Raw genomic sequence first — 6,885 nt, forward strand, 5'->3', positions numbered from 1 at the left:
AGCAGAGCTTATAATCACTGGAAAAGTGTCACCCTCTCCCAGAAATGCATATTTCAGGGATGATGGTAGTGGTTTGAGTTCAGGCTTAGGAGGCTTATCCTCCTCCTGAGGAATTTTCGAAAATTCCTTTGCCTCCTCTGGCTCTTCCTGATTAGTTTGAGCATCTTTGAAGATGTCCTCAAGCTCTGATTCTAGGCTTTCAGCCATATTGATCTCTTCTACCAGAGAGTCAATAATGTCAGCGCCATGCAGTCTCTGGTGTGTCTGGATGCTGCATTGCTTTTACAGCATTCAACTTGAACTCATCCTCATTGACTCTCAAGGTTACTTCCCCTTTTTGTACATCAATGAGAGTTCGTCCAGTTGCTAGGAATGGTCTTCCTAGAATGAGGGTTGCACTCTTGTGCTCCTCCATTTCCAGTACCACAAAGTCAGTTGGGAAGGCAAATGGCCCAACCTTGACAATCATGTCCTCTATTATGCCTGATGGGTGTTTAATTGAGCCATCAGCAAGTTGGAGGCATATCCTGGTTGGTTTGACTTCTCCAATCAACCCAAGCTTTCTGATAGTGGATGTAGGTATTAAATTGATACTTGCTCCAAGATCACATAAGGCTGTCTTGGTGTTAGTGCCTTCCAATGTGCATGGTATCAGAAAGCTTCCAGGATCTTGAAGCTTTTCTGGTAAGCTTTTTAGAATGACTGCACTGCATTCTTCAGTGAGAAACACTTTTTCAGTTTCTCTCCAATCCTTCTTATGACTTAAGATCTCTTTCATGAACTTAGCATAAGAAGGTATTTGCTCAAGTGCCTCTGCAAAAGGAATCTTTATTTCAAGAGTCCTTAAATAGTCTGCAAAGCGGGCAAATTGCTTATCCTGTTCCGCTTTGCGGAGTTTCTGAGGATAAGGCATCTTGGCTTGATATTCTTCAACCTTAGATGCTGCAGGTTTATTCCGTACAGAAGTGGTTGAAGAAGCCTTGTTAGAGGGATTACTGTCAGCACTCTCAGGTGTCTGATCCTCCCTTGGCGTTTGGACGCCAGAATTGGGTGGAAAATGGGCGTTTAACGCCAGCTTTTCCCCCTTTTCTGGCGTTTGAACGCCAGAACTGGGCAAGGAATGGGCGTTTAACGCCAGCTTTCCTTCCCTTTCTGGCGTTTGAACGCCAATATTCCTCTCTGGGCTCTCACTGTCCTCAGAGGGATTTTGAACAGTGGTTTGGTTGTCCTCTGTCAATTGTTCCTTGTTTGACTTTTTGCTCTTTTGAGCAGTGTTATTCAAGGTCTTCCCACTCCTCAATTGAACTGCTTGACACTCCTCTGTTATCTGTTTAGATATTTGCTGTTTTGCTTGATTCAACTGTAGTTCTATGCTTTTATTGGAAACTTTAGTTTCATGGAGCATCTCTTTAAATTCTGCTAGCTGTTCAGTCATCAAGAGTAGTTGTTGATTAAGCTCCATTATCTGTTCTTGAGGATTAGAGTCAGTGACTATTGTCATGACTTCCTCTTCTGAAGAGAACTCATTGCTAGAGTACAAATATTGGTTTCTAGCAACAGTGTCTATAAGCTCTTGAGCTTCTTCAATTGTCTTCCTCATGTGTATAGATCCACCAGCTGAGTGGTCTAAAGACATCTGAGCTTTTTCTGTAAGCCATAGTAGAAAATGTCTAACTGTACCCACTCTGAAAACATTTCAGAGGGACATTTTCTTAGCATACTCTATACCTCTCCCAGGCATTATAAAGGGATTCATTATCCTCTTGTTTAAAGCCTTGGATGTCCAGCCTTAGCTGTGTCATCCTTTTTGGAGGGTAAAAATGATTCAGGAATTTGTCTGATAACTGTTTCCATGTCTTTATGCTTGCTGTAGGTTGGTTATTTAACCACCTTTTAGCTTGATCTTTTACAGCAAATGGAAACAGTAATAGTCTATAGACATCCTGATCTACCTCTTTATCATGTACTGTGTCAGCAATTTGTAAAAACTGTGCCAGAAACTCAGTAGGTTCTTCCTGTGGAAGACCGGAATACTGGCAATTTTGCTGCACTATGATAATGAGTTGAGGATTTAGCTCAAAGTTGCTTGCTTTGATGGGAGGTATACAGATGCTACTCCCATATGCAGCTGTAATGGGGTTAGCATAAGACCCCAGAGTCCTTTTGGACTGATTAATTCCACTTGAGTCCATGATGGACAAAAGGGAAATGATAATAATTGCAAAGAGATAAATTTTGTTTATTTTTTTTTTTGAAATAACCGAAAAAATAAAATAAAAAGAAATAAAAAAATTCGAAAATCAAAAAGGGAAAATGAGATCAAAGCAAATTGAGAACTGAATCAATTAGTAAAAAAAACGATTTTGAAAACAGCAATTAAGAAGATATGATTGAAAAATTTTTATGAAGAAAAAGATTTGATTTTTAAAAAGAGGAAAGAGAAAAACACAAAAAGACACCAAACTTAAAATTTTTAGAAATCAAACACTAAATTTTCGAAAATTTTAAGAGAAAAACACAAAGAGGACACCAAACTTAGAATTTTTATGAATCAAAAAGGGACTAAGACTATGCAAAAACGAAAATTTTAAAAGAAAAACAAAAGCATGCAATTGACACCAAACTTAGAATATGAAACTAGACTCAACTAAAAGACTCTAAACCAACAAAAATAAACAGTCCTAATCTAAGCAACAAGATAAGCCGTCAGTTGTCCAAACTCGAACAATCCCCGGCAACGGCGCCAAAAACTTGGTGCACGAAATTGCAATAACACTTTTGCAATCCCGCACAACTAACCAGCAAGTGCACTGGGTCGTCCAAGTAATACCTTGCGTGAGCAAGGGTCGATCCCACGGAGATTGTCGGCTTGAAGCAAGCTATGGTTATCTTGTAAATCTTAGTCAGGATATCAGAAGTTATCAGGATTGATTGTAAAAAGCAAAAGAACATGTAATGGTTACTTGTATTGCAGTAATGGAGAATAGGTTGAGGTTTGGAGATGCTCCATCTTCTGAAATCTGCTTTCCTACTGTCTTCTTCATCAAACACGCAAGTCTCCTTCCATGGCAAGCTCGTGTAGGGTTTCACCGTTGTCAATGGCTACCTCCCATCCTCGCAGTGAAAGCTAATGCACGCACTCTGTCACAGTACTGCCAATCACCGGTTTGGTTCCCCCCTACGGAATAGAATCCTCTTTTGCGTCTGTCACTAACGCCCAGTAGGTTACAGGTTTGAAGCACGTCACAGTCATTCAATCATTGAATCCTACTCAGAATACCACAGACAAGGTTTAGACCTTCCGGATTCTCTTGAATGCTGCCATCAGGTCCTGCCTATACCACGAAGATTCCGATTAAAGAAACCAAGAGAAACTACTCAATCTAAGATAGAACAGAGGTGGTTGTCAGGCACGTGTTCATAGTGAGAATGGTGATGATTGTCACGGATCATCACATTCATCCGGGTTAAGAGCAAGTGTTATCTTAGAATGGAAGCAAGCATGATTGAATAAGAAACAGTGGTAATTGCATTAATCCATCAAGATACAGCAGAGCTCCTCACCCCCAACCATGGGGTTTAGAGGCTCATACTGTGGAAAGAAACGTGTACAAAATGTATGAGGTCATCTGGTACGGATACAATGTCAAAAGATCCTATAAGTAGTAAAAGCTAGTATCCTAAGGTTTACAGAAATGAATAAAATGACAGAAAAATCCACTTCCGGGCCCACTTGGTGTGTGCTGGGCTGAGCAATGAAGGAATTCGTGTGTAGAGACCTTTTCTGGAGTAAACGCCAGCTTTCATGCCAGTTGGGCGTTTAACTCCAAATTTTATGCCAATTCCGGCGTTTAACGCTGGAATTTCTGTAGGTGACTTTGAGCGCCGGTTTGGGCCATCAAATCTTGGGCAAAGTATGGATTATATATTGCTGGAAAGCCCAGGATGTCTACTTTCCAATGCCGTTGAGAGCGCGCCAATTGGGCTTGTAGCTCCAGAAAATCCTCTTCGAGTGCAGGGAGGTCAGAATCCAACAGCATCTGCAGTCCTTTTCAGTCTCTGGATCAGATTTTTGCTCAGGACCCTCAATTTCAGTCAGAAAATACCTGAAATCACAGAAAAACACACAAACTCATAGTAAAGTCCAGAAAAGTGAATTTTAATTAAAAACTAATAAAAATATACTAAAAACTAACTAAAAGATACTAAAAACATACTAAAAATAATGCCAAAAAGCATACAAATTATCCACTCATCAGTTCTCATTGTAATTTCCTCTTCCTGCAACATAATTGTAACCAGACTCATAACCAAAGGGGTGAGAGTTCATAATAATAGGAGAAAATAAAAACAAAAACTAACAAAAAGAAAATATTTTGAAAAAGATATAATTTTTTTGAAAAAAAATAAGATAGGATTTTGAAAAAGATATGATTTTTGAAAAAAAAAGATTTGAATTTTGAAAAAATAAGATAAGATAAGACAAACATTTTAAAATAAAAATCTAAAATTTTTTTTTGAAAAATATTTTCAATAACCAACAATAAGGCACACGTTTGCAATTCCCCGGCAACGGCGCCATTTTGAAGAGCTGAAGATTGGTGGTTTAGAAGTTATAATAAATTCTCGTTGCAAGTATAGTTTCTAAACCAAGCAATCAACCTTTCTTACAAACGTTTTGGTTGTCACAAGTAACAAACCCCTAAATAAATTGATAACCGAAGTATTTGAACCTCGGGTTGTCTTCTCAAGGAATTGCAGGGAGGTATGTTCTTATTATTGGTTATGAGTTTGTAATTTGGGGGTTTTGAAAATGAGGAACAAATAAAATAAATGACAAGTAAAATAAATAAATGACTGTAAAATAAACTCTTGGCAAGGTGTGAGAAATTGGAAGGCCTATCCTAGTTATCCTTATCAATGATGACAAAAATTGAATCTTGACTCCACTTAGTTAACCTCTCCTTTTGCAAAGGAAGGTCAAGTGGCTAATTAGTTTGATCTTCAAATCCTAGTTAATTCCTAGGAAAAGATTGGGATTATAGAAGTTCAAGCTAATTAGTAAAGATAGCGGTTATCGATCACGTTGAGTTTGATAACTCAAGAGTTACTGATTTCCTAACCAAAGCCAAGAATGTGGAAAGCTGAATTGAAAATCATAAATCTGAAATCAATAATGTATAATCCTAACATGAAAAGTTCATAAGCCAATTGGGCAACATAAATCAAATATCAATAAAAGCATTAAAGTATCTGAAAATAAGAGATAAATATAAAGTAAAGGAAATATTGAACCTGATGAAGAGTTGAAATAAATCCTAATTTCTGAAAATCCTAATTTCTAAATCCTAAGAGAGAGGAGAGAGCCTCTGATGAGCAGATAATTTATACGCTTTTTGGCATTGTTTTTAGTATGTTTTTAGTATGTTTTAGTTAGTTTTTATTATAATTTTGTTAGTTTTTGGTTAAAATTCCCTTTTCTGGACTTTACTATGAGTTTGTGTGTTTTTCTGTGATTTCAGGTATTTTCTGGCTGAAATTGAGGGACCTGAGCAAAAATCTGATTCAGAGGCTGAAAAGGACTGCAGATGCTGTTGGATTCTGACCTCCCTGCACTCGAAGTGAATTTTCTGGAGCTACAGAAGCTCAATTGGCGCGCTCTCAATTGCGTTGGAAAGTAGACATCCTGGGATTTTCAGCAATGTATAATAGTCTATACTTTTCCCGAGATTTGATGGCCCAAACAGGCGTTCCAATTCTGTTCAAGAATTCTGGCGTTAAACGCCGGAACTGGCACAAAAATGGGAGTTAAACGCCCAAACTGGCACAAAAGCTGGTGTTTAACTCCAAGAAAAGTCTCTACACATGAAAGCTTCAATGCTCAGCCCAAGCACACACCAAGTGGGCCCGGAAGTGGATTTTTATGTCATTTACTCATCTTTGTAAACCCTAAGCTACTAGTTCTCTACAAATAGGACCTTTTTGCTATTGTATTGTAGAATCTTTTGATCATGTTTTTATGATTGAACCCTCTTTGGGAGGCTGGCCATTCGGCCATGCCTAGACCTTGTTCTTATGTATTTTCAACGGTGGAGTTTCTACACACCATAGATTAAGGTGTGGAGCTCTACTGTACCTCAAGTATTAATGCAATTACTATTTTTCTTCTATTCAATTCAGCTTATTCTTGTTCTAAGATATTCATTCGTATCCAAGAACATGATGAATGTGATGATTATGTGATGCTCATCATCATTCTCACTTATGAACGTGTGCCTGACAACCACTTCCATTCTACAAGCAAACAAGGCTTGAATGTTTATCTCTTGGATTCCTTAATCAGAATCTTCGTGGTATAAGCTAGAATTGATGGCGGCATTCTTGAGAATCCAGAAAGTCTAAACCTTGTCTGTGGTATTCTGAGTAGGATTCAAGGATTGAATGACTGTGACGAACTTCAAACTCGCGATTGTGGGGCGTTAGTGACAGACGCAAAAGAATCACTGGATTCTATTCTGACATGATCGAGAACCGACAGATGAATAGCCGTGCTGTGACAGAGCGTGTTGAACATTTTCACTGAGAGGACGGGACTGTAGCCATTGACAAGGGTGATGCCTAACATACAGCTTGCCATGGAAAGGAGTAAGAAGGATTGGATGAAGACAGTAGGAAAGCAGAGAGACGGAAAGGGACAAAGCATCTCCATACGCTTATCTGAAGTTCTCACCAATGAATTACATAAGTATCTCTATCCTTATTTTATGTTTTATTTATCTTTTAATCATTAATCCTCCATAACCATTTGAATCCGCCTGACTGAGATTTACAAGATGACCATAGCTTGCTTCATACCAACAATCTCCGTGGGATCGACCCTTACTC

This window comes from Arachis stenosperma, chromosome 6 (assembly GCF_014773155.1).
Source record: "Arachis stenosperma cultivar V10309 chromosome 6, arast.V10309.gnm1.PFL2, whole genome shotgun sequence".
Taxonomy (NCBI): Eukaryota; Viridiplantae; Streptophyta; class Magnoliopsida; order Fabales; family Fabaceae; genus Arachis; species Arachis stenosperma.